Genomic DNA, 19,699 nt, shown 5'->3' with positions numbered 1-19,699 from the left:
AGATCCGTTGTGTAAGCTAGAATCCTTGATACACATATGTATCAATGTAGTGCCTTGCATTATAAGTGTTATGTGAAATCGATTGGTGATTAACACTATCTTTAGAGTAAATCTCTTATGGTTCCCCAAATTAGGATAATATGTAAATCCTAATGTTGCGTTAACTGTGGCTTACCTAAAAGTGTAATTGGTAAGTGAGGAAAATCCGTAGGTCGAATGTATGAGTTGATGGTGAGAAAGTCTCAATTGTGGGTAGGAATTATGAAGGGTACAAATACTAATATTACCGAATGGTAGTTCGGAAAGATGATATTAAAGAATCTCCATGGTGGGACTTACTCAGTCTTTTCTTGATAACGCGAAAATGTATCGTATTTTTGGCTCCATATTCATTGCTTTTTACTTGATTAACACTTATTATTACGCAATATTTTAAGTTTATTGCAGGTATTTATCGATTAAAAGGTTTACAACAAGCAAAATGGAAAATAGAAAAAAGGAAAGAAAAAAAAATAAAAAGAGAAGAAAATGGAGATAAAATAGAGATAATGGGCCACCAAAGCAAATGGACTTGTGGCGCCCATCATCTAGGGTGTGTGGCGCCCGCCACATGAACCCAAGGATGTGGTTACGCCCACCACCAAGCATGAGGAGGTGGCGCTCAACCCTATATAGGCGACGCTCTCCACGAATTCAGAGACTAGGGTTGTGGCAACTGCCACAACCTAGTCTTCCCTCTTTTTCTCCATGCTTCTAGCCACGAATCCACCCATCTTTGCTACAAATCAGGGATGTGGAAAATATATAAAGACTCTCTCACAGACTCGCTCAGATCTCTCTCTTCTTCCAGTTTTCAAGCTACGATTAATTTTTAGTAAGAATTATCATTTTCCTTTAGTTTTCTAGGCAGTTTTCTTACTTTGTAAAAGTAGTAGTTCTCCACATCGGGGACTATTTCACTTTATTATTTACACTTTTGGGATTCAATTGTAATGGTTATTCATTGCTAAAGCCTGCAGACATTATTCTAATCGAAGAATCAAGATTCAGTTCTAGTTCTTAATTCGTAATTTCGGTTTTATTTTGATTACTGTTTTATTTATTTATGCCTTATTGCATGTTTGATTTCCCAAATACCATACCTGTTACCGGATCCATGTCCCACTAAACCCTTAAGTATCGGTATGTAAAGACCGTCGAAACGACGGGATTCATAAATAATTGGTGTTAGTTTTTATAAAACATATTTTTCCGGTTTTAGTTTCTTATTTTAATCAAACTGTTTTTCGTACGAGAGTACAAAACAAACTAAGGTTACGGTCAACAAGAACGTGAGTTTGAGATTATAACCAGATAGCTGAAACTAGGCATTAATCCTAAACACAACGAGAGCGCTTTAGGATTAATTAGACTTTGTTTATATTTAAAAATTACTTTTAAATTCAAAATGAGACCGTGAGAGCCAAGCATTCTGGTTTAGGAGTATGGTCAGAGTCAATAAAAACGAGAGTGTGAGACTAAGTCCTTTCTATAAATAATTTCTATTGAAGAATATTTTAGCCAATTAGATTACACCAACTATCTATCGAATCCCCGAAGTTCGATGCGTTACATGCCGATATCCCCTATATCTCATATCTTTATTAATATTCTATATACATTATAGCTATTTCTCTTCATCTCTCCAATCTTAGAATGATCATCAGCCTTAGATTTACATAGCAACATTAGACCATGATACGTTCGATTATTAGTCCTTGTGGGTTTGATAATCTTTAAAACTACGTGATAGGACTGTGCACTTGCAGTCACGATTCACATAGACTTACTAAGTCGCGATCAAGTTTTTGGCGCCATTGCCGGGGACTAATTTAGTCGATATCGTAACTCCAGTGTTGCCCAGTATAGACTAAGGCAAACAATTCTTTTTCCCTTTCTACATTTGTCGAGTGTATGCCAAGTACTCACTCTCAAGGCGAGAAATTAAAGCTATAATTCGAAGAACCCGAGCATTATCTTAGATTAGAATGCCGGATACGAGGCTTGATACGGGAACATCGTATCAAGCTAAATCTTCCTGAACTTAACATCCCTACTTCTGAATCAGTTATTCAACCAGAGATGGCCGAAGGAGTGCAAAATCGTCCTCTTAAGTACTATGCAATCCCTTCGCAGGATGAACCTAATAACAACATCGTTGCCCTTGCCATCGAGGCCAATAATTTTGAGCTAAAACCCTCGTTGTTGTCAGCCGTACAACAAAATCAGTTTTCAGGTAGTCCCACGGAGGACCTGAACCTACACTCATCAGTAGTTTTGTAATACGCAGACACAGTGAAAGCAAATGGTGTCAGCCCAGAAGCTATAAGACTCCGCCTTTTCCCATTTTCATTAAGAGATAGAGCTAGAGCTTGACTCCAATATCTACCATCCAACTCTGCCACTACGTGGAACGAGTTGAAGAAAGTCTTCTTAGCCCGATATTTCCCACCTAGTAAGACGACTATGCTAAGAGCCCAAATAAACGGGTTTAAACAAAAGGATAATGAATCACTTTTTGAAGCTTGGGAGAGATACAAAGATATGATGAGGCTTTGTCCACATCACGGTCTAGAAGAATGGTTGATCATCCACACCTTTTATAACGGTCTCTTGTACAATACAAATTGACAATAGACGCTGCCGCAGGTGGCACAATGATGGATAAACCATACAATGAGGCCTATCAACTCATCGAAAGTATGGCCCAGAATCATTACCAATTAGGAAGCGAAAGAACCTCTGTAGAGAAACCTCAACCGAAGGGCGACATGTACGAATTAAGCAGTCTTGACCATGTCAATGCCAAGGTAGATGCTCTGGCCTAGAAGATAGACAACTTGACCATAACACCGGCAGCCACCGTGGCTGCCGTAGCACCAAACTGCGAAATATGCGGAGTTCAAGGGCATACTGCCCCAGAATGTCAACTCTTGACAGGAACCTCCACAGACCAGGTGAACTGTGCTCAAGGAAACCCTTACTCATGACCTATAAACCAGGTTGGAAGAACCATCCTAACTTTTTGTACAAAAACAATAATGCATTGTATGCACCTAACCAAGCACCTACTGTACCACCAAGATATCACAAAGCTGCCTCAAATACTCAAAATGCTCCTAGGAAATCAAACTTAGAAATAATGATGGAAAACTTTATAGCTACCCAAGCCCAAACGAATAAGGATTTCCTAAATCAAAACATACACACTAGTGAGCAAATCAAGCAGTTAGCAAACAAGGTAGACGCATTAGCCATCCATAACAAAATGTTGGAAACATAAACCTCGCAAGTGGCTCAACAACAAGCACCTACTGCTGCTCCTGCAGGCACATTTCCTGGACAATCACAACCAAACCCAAAAGGCCATGCAAATGCTATTATACTACGAAGTGGGACAGAACTGGACGGACCGACCGACCCTAGAACTCAAAACCCATCCATGCATCAAGACCCAAGTAAGGTAACTGAGAAGGAAGACGGACAAGAGGAAGATAAAAACGAAGAGGACGTAGAGAAAGAAGAACCTTATGTGCCTCCACCACCATATAAACCCCCTATCCCTTATCCTTAAAGACTTGTTAAATCTAAAAGTGGAGGACAATTTAAAATTTTTGTAGAGCTTCTAAAACAATTGAATATTACAATATCCTTTACAGAAGCCATAACTCAAATGCCCTCATATGCTAAGTTTCTCAAAGAAATCTTATCTAACAAGAAGAAGATAGAGGATAACGAAACCAATACACTTACTGCTGAGTGTAGCGCCATAATACAAAACAATATGCCTCCTAAGCTGAAAGACCCAGGTAGTTTCTCCATACCCTGTGTAATCGGAAAGTTTGTCATCGACAAAGCACTATGCGACTTAGGAGCCAGTATTAGTTTAATGCCCTTGTCCATATGTGAAAGGCTAAAAATGTGAGAACTAAGACCTATGAGAATGTCCGTACAACTTGCAGATCGTTATGTTAAATTTCCCGTAGGTATGCTAGAAAACGTTCCGGTGCGCATAGGTTAATTCTATATTCCTACTGATTTTATAATCATGGACATAAAAGAGGATTCCAACATCCCTATCATATTAGGAAGACCATTCCTAGCTACAACCGGAGCTATCATAGATGTTAAGAAAGGAAAGCTAACCTTCGAAGTTGGTGAGGAAAAAGTCGAATTCATTTTGACGCAATTCCTAAAGGCACCAGCTATAGACGATACTTGTTGTCTACTAGATGTCATCGATGAATGCATAAGAGAGATGGAGAATGAACAAACATCATACTCCGAAATGCTGAAAATTCCAAGGCCTCCTACTTTTGAAGATGAAAATTTAAGTAAGGAATACCAAGATGACAGCCTAAGTGAATGCCTAGCACTAACGCCCGATCATATGCCTTGCCCAAAGAAACCAGCCCTAGAACTTAAGACGTTACCCAAAAATCTAAGGTACGAATTCCTAGACACTGAACTTGAGCGACCTGTAATAGTAAATTCAGACTTAGGTCAGATAGAGACCGAAAAGCTTCTACACGTTTTGAGAAAATACCCAACTGCTTTAGGCTACAATATCTCAGATCTAAAAGGAATAAGCCCTTCCATATGCATGCATCGCATAATGCTAGAGGAAGACAGTAAGACCTCTAGAGAACATCAAAGAAGGATAAATCCCATTCTGAGTGATGTAGTAAAGAAAGAAGTGCAAAAGCTATTAGAAGCAGGTATCATCTACCCGATATCCGATAGTCAATGGGTCAGCCCAGTACATGTCGTACCAAAGAAGGGAGGCGTCACAGTTGTGGATAATGAAAAAGGAGAATCTGTAGCACAAAGAGTGGTTACTGGAAGTAGAATGCGTATTGGTTATAGAAAATTAAACAAAGCCACTCGGAAGGATCATTTTCCTTTACCGTTTATTGATCAAATGCTTGAATGATTGGCTAAGCATTCTCACTTCTTCTACCTAGACGGTTATTCAGGATTTTTCCAAATTCCTATTCATCCCGACGACCAAGAGAAAACGACCTTCACATGCCCCTATGGTACATTCGCCTACCGACAAATTCCATTCGGACTATGTAACGCTCCCGCAACATTCCAAAGATGCATGGTGTCAATTTTTGCGGATTTCATAGATGACATCATGGAAGTCTTCATGGATGATTTCTATGTATGCGGACAGAGCTTTGAAGGTTGCTTATCGAATCTTGAAATGGTACTAAAAAGATGTGTAAAAGTGAACCTCGTGCTAAACTGGGAAAAATGGCATTTCATGGTCTAACAAGGAATTATGCTCGAACACATAGTATCTGACAAGGGGATTGAAGTCGACAAGGCCAAAACAAAAGTTATAGAAAACCTCCAGCCTCCGAAAATCGTAAGAGAAATACAAAGCTTCTTAGGACACACCGGTTTCTACCGGCGATTCATTAAAGATTTCTCAAAAATCACCAAACCACTGACTGGCTTATTGATGAAAGACATCGAATTCATCTTTGACGACAAATGCCTAGCGGCGTTTGAACAACTGAAAACAACTCTTATTACCGCACCTATCATGCTACCGCCCGATTGGAGATTACCTTTTGAAATCATGTGTGACGCCAACGACTATGTTGTAGGCGCAGTCTTAGGACAAATAAGGGATAAGAAACTTCATGCAATATACTATACAAGTAGAACCCTAGACCCTGCACAGATGAACTATGCCACCACCGAAAAGGAACTTTTAGCCATAATATTCACTCTGGATAAATTCTGTTCCTACCTAGTAGGGGAAAAGATGATTATCTATACCGATCATGCTGCAATTAGGTACCTGTTAAACAAAAAAGATGCCAAACCAAGACTCCTAAGGTGGATCTTACTATTATAAGAGTTTGACCTAGAAATCAAGGATAAGAGGGGTACTGAAAACGTTGTGGCCGATCACTTGTCCAGAATGGAAGGTATTGAGCCTGAACGAGTGCTTATAAATGATGATTTTCCGTATGAAAGACTCATTGCCCAACTGGAAAGCAATACATCTAAAGATGTGTTAACCCATAAGGATACCAAAACAAACGAGGCAATGGAAGAAATTCACACCCAAACCACACTACCATGGTACGCTGACTTCGTCAACTACTTAGCAGCTAGGGTGCTTCCACCAGACTTGACCTACCAACAAAAGAAAAAAATTCTTCCACGATCTTAAACACTACTATTGGGATGAGCCTCTACTTTTTAAGAGAGGCTCCGATGGCATTTTCGGTCGATGTGTCCCCGAGGATGAGGTAGAAAATGTAACACCCACTGTCATTCTGCTCCCTGTGGAGGACATGCAAGCACCTCGAAGACTTGCGCTAAGATCTTGCAAGCCAACCTCTTTTGGCCCACTCTGTGGAAAGATGTCCACATCGTGATCATAAATTGCTATCGGTGTCAACGCACTGGCAACATATCTAGGCGCGACAAAATTCCGCTTAAAGGCATTTTGGAAGTAGAAGTCTTCGATGTTTGGGGAATCGATTTTATGGGACCTTTCCCATCCTCTTTTGGTAACAAGTATATCCTTGTTGCGTTCAATTACGTATCAAAATGGATTGAGGCCATAGCCTCTCCAACGAATGACACACGAGTGGTAATTAGACTCTTTAAGCGAATAATCTTCCCTAGATTCGGAGTGCCGAGACTAGTCATCAGTGATGGTGGCTCCCATTTTATTTCAAGGATTTTTGAAAAGCTATTACTGAAATATGGAGTCCAGCACCGCGTAGCAACACCCTACCACCCACAGATGAGTGGGCAAGTAGAAGTCTCAAACCGAGAAATTAAACAAATCTTAGAAAAGACAGTTGCCACCTCTAGGAAAGATTGATCCTTAAAATTACCAGAAGCCCTGTGGGGATATAGGACAACTTATAAGACCCCAATAGGAACCACACCTTACAAGCTAGTTTATGGAAAATCATGTCATCTACCGGTAGAATTAGAACATAAAGCATATTGGGCCATTAAGACCCTTAATCTCAATTATACTGCCGCAGGCGAAAAAAGAATATTAGATATCCACGAACTAGAGGAACATAGACTAGATACGTATGAGAATTCCCGAATCTATAAAGAAAGAACAAAAAAATGGCACGACAATCGCATATTAAGGAAAGAGTTTAAGGAAGGCGACAAAGTACTCCTGTTTAACTCCTGCCTCAGACTCTTTCCAAGAAAACTTCGTTCTAGATGGTCCGGTCCCTTCGAAATTACCAATATCTTTCCGAATGGAGCAATAAAGATAAAAGGAAAAACGAGCGAACCATTCATAGTAAATGGCCAACGTTTGAAACATTAAAACAACATTGATTACAATGATTTAGTTGTAAATCTAAAGCTTGCAGAGCTCCGCGCTCATTCAAAAGAATAACGCCTATCCTATTTCTGTCGAGCTTACGACAATAAACAAAGCGCTTGGTGGGAGACAACCCACACTCTGTTTTTAACTATTTAATTTCATTACCCAAATTTATAATTATTACTACTGCTTAATTTTCATTTTTTTCTTTTCTTTCTTATTTCTCATAAAGTTAATCGATACCTTTCTGTATTATTGACCATTACTAACTTAATGTTATTATCTACTTGATTTTATGTAGCTACTGACTATCACAATACAACAAGTAGATTACATGGATATAGTCTTCAGAGGTAGAGCTCATAGGAGACGTTTTAAGGCTCTAGCTCAGAGAGAAATGACACTAACCTTGTACCCAGATGGACGCACCATGACCAAATTAGGTATAAGAGACAATGTTACATTCCTAATTAACCAACTAGGATGGGACACCTTTGCTATCAAAAGAAAATTTAGTTCCTACAGTAGGTTAACTTTAGAATTCCTAAGCTCCCTAGTGTACGTGCCAAACCATGGTATTGGACTTAACAAAGGCCTAACCACCTTTAGGTTGTTTGATATTGATTACCGCTACACCCACAGAGAAATTGTTAAACTCCTAGGATGCCCTAATCGCCCTGATACCTTTACCATTACACAGGAAGACAGGCTAGTAGGCTATCAATTAGACCTCTTTTGGGGTAGCATCACAAGAAACGACCATCCCGAGCCAAACCTTATGCATTCGGAGAAAATCCATAACTCTGCGATTCATTACTTTCATAAGATCCTAGCTCACACCTTGTTTGGAAAGGATCAGAACAGAACCTTTGTGTCCAAAGACGAACTCTTCATAATGTATTGCGCATCACAGGCCCGACCTATTAACACTGCTACATTCATGATAGCTAATCTGTACCGCATGGCACAGGAGGACTATGGACCAATCTTAGTGGGAGGCTTAGTGACCATGATAGAAAATGCCATCAGACTGAGACAACCACTTATAAGGCTCACCCCTTTAGGTGGAATATGACCAATGAATATCGACTTTTGTTTCAACACCGATATCATCAGGGACCTAGGCCCAGATGTGTTTGAATTCCTAATTAACAGCCAAGTAGTAAACCTGTTTACCCTGCCAGATCCTAGGACGAGTGTACATGATAGGAACAACTAACTCTATGATTTGGATGGACCACCAAATACACCACCCTATCCTCCAGAGATACCCTAAATCTATGATCACTATGACAATTATCTCTTTGTCGCTCAATCACATGTCCCGGTTATACCTGTTGCACCTCTCACCTCTCACGATGCTGCCATCAAGCTGTTCATACAGATGTCGCCAATCTGAGAGGCGAGCTAAGCACCCTGCGCGTGGAATTCCATGGCTTTATGGACGTAGTGACAGAGAACCTGAATCACATTTACCAGCACTTCTACTCGTTCGCTCCTTCTACCAGCAGTCGCCGTAATGACTAATTTATTTGAATTACTGATTTACTGACTTTTATTTTATTTTCTTGTTTGGAATTTTATTGTATTTTCTTTTACACATTGAGATTTATTTAATTACTTCATTTCTTTTTTCCAGGAGACAAATTATTTCATCTTTTCCCGTCTACTCCATTCTTCTATTCGTCAAATTTTGCGATTAAATTTCATTTCACTATATCATGTTTATTATTCCTATATACTATATATATTATGCTGGTAAACTAAAATTCCATTGAAAATTATGGTCAAAGAAGACGTAAAGGCACACACATGGGGAAGACCACACTGCATGTGGCGCCTGCCACACACAATTGTGGCACTCATATGAGGGATGTTGCGCCTGCCACAGAGCCCATAGTGGCGCCCGCCACCAACATCTATATAAACCACCAACATAACCTCAACAAACCACACATCTCATTAGCATATTTCTCTTCTCTCTTGCTCTATTCTCACTACATTACACAACGAGTGTGAAATTCATTATGGCACAGATGAGGGAATATGAACTAGTGTTCAGAAATGGCGAGCCAGGCGAATTACAAGAGGAGACATACACGTATCTAAGCGCAAGAAAGATTGAATCAACAAGGTACACCGATGAACCCTGTTTATTTTCTTTAGGAATTCTAGATAGTGTTAACTATATGCTAGACACTTTAAATTTAAATTATTTTCTATCTCTCAAGGACCCTGTCTATGCTCAGTTAACACTGGAATTCCTAAGCTTGTTAATTTTTATTCCCACACCCAACATAAACTGCTCCAATGGGACTGTCCAGTTTCGTTTATTCAACGTCGAATATGCCCTTACATTTTCCCAACTAGCGGACCTGCTACATTTCCCCCATGGGGATGGCGTAGTAAGTGAGGTCCCAGATACTGAGGGTTGGCAACACGCCTTCCAACCATTTTGGAGGGTAATAACCGGTACAGTAACCCATAGTTTTGAGGGAAACAAAGCTACTTTAATTAACAACTCGGCTATTCGATATTTCCGCCAAATATTGGCGTCCACCATTTTTGGCCGAACAAATTCTAACAAGGTGAATGAAAAAGAACTCTTTTATTTGTTCGCCATAAAAGGTGAATACCGTCCCTTTTATGCTATCTCACATGTAGGCCATTGTCAATGTGAAGCGAGGGTCGATTAGTTTTGGAGGTTTAATAACCTCCATAGCCAGAGTCCTAGGACTCGAAGAAAAATTCTCCAGGCTAACCCCACTCCCGCATCATGCCATTGACATTGACATGGCAAGGAGCATGAAATTGGTAAAACGGAGGAGTGATGGTAAATTTAATTCAATAATCGCAAATAATGTGTTACAAGATTTTATCCTCCGAAATCGAAATCGCACAGATGTTCATAACCCAAATAATTATTGTTATACTAATGATCTGGTGCCTAACCAAGTCCCCGCGCACATTCCTGAGAATGTAGTTGCTGGCGGGAACACTAATGAGGATCACATTCTGGAACAAACTGCTCTCGCTACTGACCCACACACCACACACATGTCATTTGAAAATGTTGCAGGTACATCCTCTAGTCAAAGACCAAGAAGAAATGTGGCACCAGCCACTCTGGATGAGATCTATGCTGAACTACTATGGTGTAGCGAATTAGACGCTCAACGCGACCTACAAATCCAAAACATGGAAGCTCAGCAAACTGAAATGATGCAAATCCTTTTCCAGATGCAACATGATCAACACGACTATGCTTTCAGAACCGAACAAAACATGTCTGGCTTGATCGATGAAATGGCAACATTGACAATGCGTGTGGAAGATCTCCAAAACTACACGCCACCTCACCAGCCAGGAAATGGTGGACGTGCACGTACACGTGGTAGAAGGCGCTAGTAGCAGGATACCCATGTTATACCTTTCTTCCCTATATTATGTCGTTGCATTAGGGACAATGCAAGGTTTAAGTATGGGGGAGGAAGCTTTACCGCTTTTATTTATCGCTTTCTAGGTAGATTTAAATTATTGTTATTGTTATTTCCTTTTGTTATTTTTGTTAAAGTGTCAGTCGAGTTAAATATCAATGTGCTGTCGAGTCTTTATGCGTGGTTTCCGTTATTTACTAATTCTCCTATTTTCTTAAGCCATACAATTTTTTTTTGAAAAATCTAGACTTAGAGATACAATGCATCTTTTGAAAATTCTAACCCATAAATAAAACTGAGGTTGAATTGTGGAGATTTGGAAAAACTTTATAAGATCGGTATCATTTTAACACCTTAAATCTCCCAAGTATAAGATCGATTTGAGTACTTGTCATGCCATAGCCTTAAATTCTACCCTTTAATATTTCCTTAAGTAGTTTATGTAGCAGTCCGCACCATCCTAAGCACACACTACGCAAGAAGTCGATGCAAATAAGTGTATGATTTCAGGCTTGAAAGAAGAAAAGATTACGAAATGTATGAAAAATGTTGTTCCTCTAAGTTAGGTTATCCTCATCCGGTCATTTAGCCCAACGGTATAACCATCTTTAACTGTTATTTGAGCCAAAGTGCAAAAAAGAAATAAATAAATAATGATGAGATCATAGTCACTAATAGATTATCTTGCTATGAATGTGAAAGGATAACAGGTTTAATGTGATTGTGCCAGAATGAAAAAGGATAAAAAGAAGGTTTAGTAAGGTAGGCTTAGGCATGACAACATGATTCAGACTGGTTTGTATAGGAGGGAGACTTATGGTTGCAATATTGCGACTATGTGTTCCAACGATACCCTTAGTGTGGAAGTGAGTACCTGTTAATATGATTTTGAACCAAATTAAAGTTTATAGACTAAAATGAGTATCCGAATACAACTGTGTTTTCTACGAGTCTTGATAATGTATGCTGCAAATATTTTACAAATCTTTTTTCATATACGCGGCATTTGCTTGAGGACAAGCAAAGGTTTAAGTATGGGGGAGTTTGATAACGCAAAAACGTATCGTATTTTTGGTTCCATATGCATTGCTTTTTACTTGATTAACACTTATTATTACGCAATATTTTATGTTTATTACAGGTATTTATCGATTAAAAGGTTTACAGCAAGCAAAATAGTAAATAGCAAAAAGGAAAGAAAAAGAAAAGAAGAAGTGAAGAAAATGGAGAAAAATAGATATAATGGGCCACCAAAGCAAATGGGCTTGTGGTGCCCATCATCTAGGGTGTGTGGCACCCACCACATGGACCCAAGGATGTGGTGGCACCCGCCACTAAGCATGAGGAGGTGGCGCTCAACCCTATATAGGTGGCGCTCGCCACAGATTCAAAGACTATGGTTGTGGCAACTGCCACAACCTAGTCTTCCCTCTTTTTCTCCACGTTTCTAGCCACATATCCATCCACCTTCGCTAAAAATTAGGGATGTGGAAAATATATAAAGACTCTCTCACAGACTCGCTCGGATCTCTCTCTTCTTCCAATTTTCAAGTTATGATTAATTTTTGGTCAGAATTATTATTTCCTTTAGTTTTCTAAGCAGTTTTCTTACTTTGTAAAAGTAATAGTTCTCCACATCGGGGACTATTGCACTTTATTATTTACGATTTTGTGATTCAATTGTAACAATTATTCATTGCCAAAGCCTGCCGACATTATTCTAATCGAAGATTCAAGATTCAATTCCAGTTCTTAATTCACAATTCAGGTTTTATTTCGATTATTGTTTTATTTATTTATGCCTTATTGCATGTTTGATTTCCCAAATACCATGTCTGTTACCGGATCCATGTTCGACTAAACCCTTAGGTATCGGTATGTAAAGACCGTTGAAACGACGAGATTCATAAATAATTGGTGTTAGTTTTTATAAAACTTATTTTTCCGGTTTTTGTTTCTTATTTTAATCAAACTGTTTTTCGTACGAGAGTACAAAACAAACTAAGGTTACGGTCAACAAGAACGTGAGTTTGAGATTTTAACCAGATAGTTGAAACTAAGCATTAATCCTAAACACAGCGAGATCGCTTTAGGATTAATTAGACTTTGTTTATATTCAAAATTACTTTTAAATTCAAAATGAGACCGCGAGAGCCAAGCATTCTGGTTTAGGAGTATGGTCAGAGTCAATAAAAACGAGAGTGTGAGACTAAGTCCTTTATATAAATAATTTCTACTGAAGAATATTTTAACCAATAAGATTACACAAACTATCTATCGAATCCCCTAAGTTTGATGCGTTACATACCGATATCCCCTATATCTCATATCTTTATTAATATTCTATATACGTTATATCTATTTCTCTTCATCCCTCCAATCTTAGAACGATCATCAGCCTTAAATTTACATAGCAACATTAAACCATGATACATTCGATTATTAGTCCTTGTGGGTTCGATAATCTTTAAAACTACACGATAGGACTGTGCACTTGCAGTCACGATTCACATAGACTTACTAAGTCGCGATCATTTCTCCTGTAGTATATTAAGGCATCTCCGTAATGAGACTTCCTTAGTTGATATTTAAAGTAAGTCCTAATATAGGATACTAAAGAATCTCCGTAGTTGGATCTCCTCAGTCCTCTTGTACGATATTAAAGAATCTCCATAGTGGGATTTCCTTAGTCTTCTCTCCCACAAGATATTAGGGAATCTCCATGATTGAGTCTTTCCTAATCTCTACTTGAGCATAACAAATTAGTGGTATCATATAGTCGATATGACACAATGATGAATTTGTAGCCTCCTATCACTCTACCAGGCAAGAGGGACTAGTATGTCAATCTTCACGTGTGTTATGAAGCGGTAAATGCTTTGTTTGTTATTTTCCTTATCAGAACACAAGAGTGTAGTAATAATGATCTGATTGAGGATAATCGATCTTATAGAGCCGAGTAAATTCCACGGTGTAGTCTAGGAATCACTGAGATTAGTATCTTACCCCAATAATGTTGTATATTTTTAGGTAGCTCGAGGAAGGAGAAAGGAAAAGGCAAGATGTCTTGAGACAAATGTTTCAAATGTTTCAGTTATTTTATTTCCAATGTATTTTGGATCTGATGTAGTATTTTTAGATATCATGTATTTTTTCATGTACTTAGTCTTCAATATATGGATCGTAGGTGATTTATGATATTGGTTAGACACATATGCATGTTTTCAGTTCCACATCAATGCCACATATAATACTATTCTAGACCTGCATGTATGGGATGTTACAATTGGTATCATAGTGGGCCGATCTTCGAACCAACCATTAAACATCATAAGTTGAATTCATTCATCCTCATATGTGTGATTGTCATAATGATTCCTAATATCTTGTTTATGGTATTAGGCATGACCAACTTGATTCTATTGGTAGGACAGATAGGAAAATTACAGACATACGTAGAGGTCCAAGAAGGCTTAAGACTCATGATGTGGAACTAAAAGCGGCAGTTGGGAATGAAGGAGTACAATGGACAAATTTAATGCAACAAATGTAGCACTAGAATCAACTCGTGCCGCAAATGATATAACAGATGCAAGACCATCAATAACTGCCACCCGCTCTACAAAACACTCCAAAGGTGGTTTTCGGGAGTTCTTTCGGATGAAACCTCTGGAGTTACTAGGTGTCCTTGACCCTCCTCTTCTCAGATGATGACATGCCGAACTGGTAGGTGGTGGGCGAATGATTCAACTCTCATGACATCTTAAGGAATCCCTAAGGATTTACAAATTTGTCTATTTTTTCCCAATTATTTTCCTAATATATTCAAAATATGATATATCATATATCTTCTAAATATCATGTTAAAATTATCAACAAATAAAACCCACACAAAGCGATATTTTAAATATCGTGCCCATCTGTGTGCTTTTCCTAATGTCCATGCGTGTGAAGCTATAAAAGTTTAATTATTATTATTAAATTTTAATTTTACTTTAAATTATATATATAAAATAAGAAAATTTAATGAAATTAAATATACATAACCATCATATAACGATTAATAGAAAGAGAAGTTAAGGATTTAAAATAAAATCTAAAAAAGGGTAAATTTTTTAAAAAAAGACTACACAAAACTTATATTTCTCATATATATATATATATATATATATATATATATATATATATATATATATATATATATATATATATATATATGAGATTAATTGTTATGCACTGTCAGTGTAAAACGTTTTACACTATCAATGCATCACAATCATCCGTTTGTGTTGCTTTTTAAATATTTAAAATAAAAGTCAAACCTTTCAAATAAATCAGTGGTTGTGATTAACTTATAGTGTATATCAATTAAATTCTCTCTCTCTCTCTCTCTCTCTCTCTCTCTCTTTATATATATATATATATTATATATATATATATATATATATATATATATATATATATATATATATATATATATAAAGAGAAGTTAATGATTTAAAATAAAAACTAAAAGGCTTAAATACAGTTTATCCTCCCAAATTTCCCCTTTGGGGATCTGAGGATGGAGGTAAAGGTATACACATCAAGGCCAAAACTCCAAACTCTCTGGGGACTTGATGACATATCACCCTTCTTTGCGCTCACAGAGGAGATAACCTGAAAGATGGTGAAGAGAAAAAAATATGCTAGGAATATGAACAAATGTCTTACCCTTTTGGAGATCATACTATCCTTGGGAGAGCACTGAGGAAATTCCATTTATCCCTTCAGTCATTGTGAATGTTCACTTTGTTTAAAAATAGTTTATATAATAAATTTATTTAAAATAATGATATTTATCAATTAAAACATGCAAACATTTGTTAAGCATAAACAAATAAGAGTGCCAAGAATTGTTTAAAGGCTCAAATTTATTCGATAGAATGGTGGTCTGCAAATGGCAAGACTCCATGGATCTTTACAAATTTGAAATTGGTGATATATATAGGAAAAAGACTACATTGAACATAATGACCGTTTCTCCACCAACTCTGAATCCAATGTGTTCGAACCTTCAATTGACGATGATTGAGCGAGAATCATTGACATACGACAACTGTAGAACAAAGTCTTATCAAGATGCAGTTACTTGCCAAATCCCTAATTTTTTGCCTAGATTGCCCCAAGGTGAGGTACTCAATCTAGCGGGATATATATATATATATATATATATATATATATATATATATATATATATATATATATATATATATATATATATTCATTTTTTTATGTCTCTAAATTTTGCCTGGATCCCCCTTTCGGGTTTTCAACCCACCGAGACGCTCATTTTTGCCTAAGTCGCCCTTTCAGGTTTTCAACTTAGCGAGCTATTCTGTTTTTATTTTAGGCGAAGTATTTCTTGACTGCATTTGAATTCACAAGACGATTAAAATCCTCCCCATCCATAGTTGTAATTATCAAAGCACCGATAACACTGAAATTTACCGTATTTTCGACTCTGATTCCACATGCATTCTAGTTGTTTTATTATCATTTTGTTGTGTTATTGCTATGTTTTCCTTTGTTTTTAGGTTTTTACTTTAATCGGAGCCCCGATCGAGAAAAGGAGTGAAAAAGAGCTAAAAACCCTAAAATTCAGCATTTTGTACTTGTGGCCTACCCCATAGCTGGCGCCATAGACCCTGCCATGACGTGTCCAAGCTCAACTTCCCTCAACTTCCACGTTCCCCACTACTTCCACTAAGGAGCCTCATTTTGTGCTTGTGGCGGGCGCCATGGCCTTGTGGCGGGCGCCACAAGAGGAAAGTTTTTCCCTCCCATTTTCAAGTTGAAGGGCATCGTTGTCATTTCCATCTTTTTACTTGCTTATAAATAGAAACTCGAAATCACTTTTACAATCATCTAAACTTAGAGAAGAGGCAAACTCAGAGCAACTTTGTTTCACTTAGGTATATATTCAGTATTGTAAAGTGGTAATCGCTTCGTATTGGAGTGTTACCACAATTGTGTAATCGAGTCTGTGATAGAGTCTGTAATCGAGTTTGGAGCACTTTGGAAGGAAGTTAATCCTGCCGCCATTTTCATTTCTGCTTTGTAATTTATTCAACCCTCCGATTGGAGCAGGTGTTTATTACTTGTCTTTATCTTATTTATTTTCCCGCACTCTCTTTACTTTATTTATTTTCCTCGCACTCGCTTTAAATTATTTATTTCCTCGGACTCACTTTAAATTATTTATTTCCTCGCACTCGCTTTAAATTATTTATTTCCTCGCACTCGCTTTAAATTATTTATTTTCCGCACTCGCACTACTTTTATTTATTTCTCGCACTCGCACTACTTTTATTTACTTTCCGCACTCACACTACTTTTATTTAAATTAATGCACTTTTACTTTACCATGTCTAACTAAATCTATAAGGTTAGAATGTAAGAATCGTAATTGAACCGATAATCCGTACAATTGTTCGTAGAAGCACTTAAGGGCTATTTTAACTTTCAACTTAAGTTTTCCCGCACTTCAATTACGTTGGGTAAGATCGAAAGTCGTCCAACGTCTTTTTAAACTTAATTGTTTTTAACTAATTCAAAAACAGCGAAAGCGCTTTGTTTTGTTCATTAGGAGATTTTAACATTAAGAAGAAAAGAGATTTTAAAACTATTTTCGGATGCGTTTATAAGTTTAGAGTCGGGTTCGTAAGAACCTTATTTGGTTAAGAAATCCAGGTATAATACTTTTCAACTTAGTCAAGATACTATATTTCTTAAAAATAGGTTTACTACTCTAACGCAATGCGCGCCTTTTTATAAGTGACAATAAGAGGGTTTGATTAGGGAGTACAACTCGGTTCTGAATACGCGAAAGCGACAGTTTCTGTTAAATTAGTTCTTTTCAAAGTAGGAAACATTGCCCATAAGTAATTCTATTAGCAAGTACTTGGATTATCAATTGATTATGTGAATTACATTCGACCCTGTCTTTATTAATTAATCTTTATTCAACACTTTACTTTTCATTGCACACTCTAAAAACACTTATTTTGATTGCCTTTGATAAACACCATAACGACAGATAACGATAGATTGACACTTGGTCTCTGTGGATTCGATAATCTTTTATATTACTCTGATGCGTTCGTATACTTGCGAAAAGCACGCATCAAGTTTTTGGCGCCGTTGTCGGGGACCAATTTCGTCAAATTTCATTTCCCTGTTGTTATATTGTTTAGACTTAGGCTATTTCCCGCCGGTCAATGCGAAGAACTCGCAGCACCGAAAGTTTAAGCTTAGTATACCCTCTGGCGGAACCTGAACGTTACGCTCGCGCAGGTTTATTCTTTCATAGAATTAAGAGAGCTATGGCCGAAGCTCAAAACCAAAGACCTCTTAAGGATTTCGCTCAACCATCTAATGAAGAACCTAGTTCTAGTATAGTAAACCCAACCATCCCAGCTAATAATTTTGAACTTAAACCATCCCTGTTGCAACTAGTGCAACAGAGACAATTCGCAGGTCTCGCTACTGAGAACCCAAACCAACATTTAAAAATATTTCTTCAATTAGCAGACACTTTTAAAACCAATGGAGCTCCTCCTGAGGCAATACGTTTAAGATTATTTCCTTTTTCCCTCAGAGATAAAGCTCTATCATGGTTAGATTCCCTTCCACCCAATTCCATTACGACTTGGGATAACCTTAGAAGATTTTTTCTTGCTAGATATTTTCCCCCGAGTATAACCACCGTTCTTCGAAACCATATAACTAGTTTTGCCCAAAACCAAGGAGAATCGTTGTTCGAAGCTTGGGAGAGATATAAAGAGTTGTTACGAGCATGCCCACATCATGGCTTAGAAAATTGGTTAATCATTCAAACCTTCTATAATGGACTTCATTACAACACAAAGATGACCATCGATGCTGCCGCAGGCGGTGCTCTGATGAACAAACCTTATCCTGAAGCTAGTGCCCTCATCGAAGATATGGCTCAAAACCATCAATCATGGGGAGTCGAACGAGCGACAGTTGAGAAGAAGGAAGCCCAAGGAGGAGTGCATGAACTAAGCTCTATAGACATGATGCAAGCTAAAATGGACACATTAGCCCTCAAAGTCGAGCATATGTGCATAAACCCGAATACTGTAGCCGCAGTTTCGTCGGATTGTGAGATATGTGGGACCAAAGGACACCAATCTGCAGAATGCAGTCTATTAAACGAAACCCACTCTGAGCAAGTGAACTACACCCAAGGGAACCCATATTCGAATACCTATAACCCTGGATGGAGGAATCACCCGAACTTCTCCTATAAAAACAATAACCCAATCCAAAATAATGCACCTCCGAGACCTAGTTATCAAGCCCCTAGATCAAATCAACCTATGCAACCTGTACCACCAAAGTCGAGCCTTGAGAAAATTATGGAAAATTTTATCACCGCTCAAACCCAACAAAATAAGGAGTTCATGAATCAAAACATTCATGTTAACGAATTGATTACTCAGTTAGGAACCAAGGTTGACCTAATAGTTACTCATACCAAGATGCTTGAAACCCAGATCTCTCAGGTAGCTTTAAACCAAGCCCCTCAGACTACACCTGGAGGACAATTTCCTGGACAACCTCAACAAAATCTGAGAGGACAAGCCAATGCCATTACCCTACGAAGTGGGAATGCTTATGATGAGCCACCAAACCCTAGATTGAGTGAACCCAAAACTTCTAAGGAATGTACCAAGCCCCCGGACGAAGTAAAGGAACCAGAGGAATCTGAAAACCAGGAAGGTCGAGAAAAAGGAGAAGAACCTAAAGACAAAACTTACGTACCACCCCCGCCATATAAACCACCTATACCATATCCGCAAAGACTCAAACAAACCCAGATCAATAAACA

The 19,699-nt window shown here is 38.0% G+C and overlaps 2 non-coding genes across 2 annotated transcripts; both read right to left on the bottom strand.

The window, feature by feature from the left end:
- Window positions 1-2,505: 2,505 nt before the first annotated feature.
- Window positions 2,506-2,612, bottom strand: LOC127090245 (small nucleolar RNA R71). Its single transcript, XR_007791771.1, has one exon. It is a non-coding gene; the product is annotated as a small nucleolar RNA R71 (small nucleolar RNA).
- A 15,939-nt stretch (window positions 2,613-18,551) lies between these two features.
- On the bottom strand, window positions 18,552-18,658 carry LOC127090273 (small nucleolar RNA R71). The gene has a single exon (XR_007791798.1). It is a non-coding gene; the product is annotated as a small nucleolar RNA R71 (small nucleolar RNA).
- Between the last annotated feature and the right edge of the window lie 1,041 nt (window positions 18,659-19,699).

The sequence above is a fragment of the Lathyrus oleraceus genome, chromosome 5, assembly GCF_024323335.1.
Source record: "Lathyrus oleraceus cultivar Zhongwan6 chromosome 5, CAAS_Psat_ZW6_1.0, whole genome shotgun sequence".
NCBI lineage: Eukaryota > Viridiplantae > Streptophyta > Magnoliopsida > Fabales > Fabaceae > Lathyrus > Lathyrus oleraceus.
This window is presented reverse-complemented; position numbering and strand designations above follow the sequence as displayed.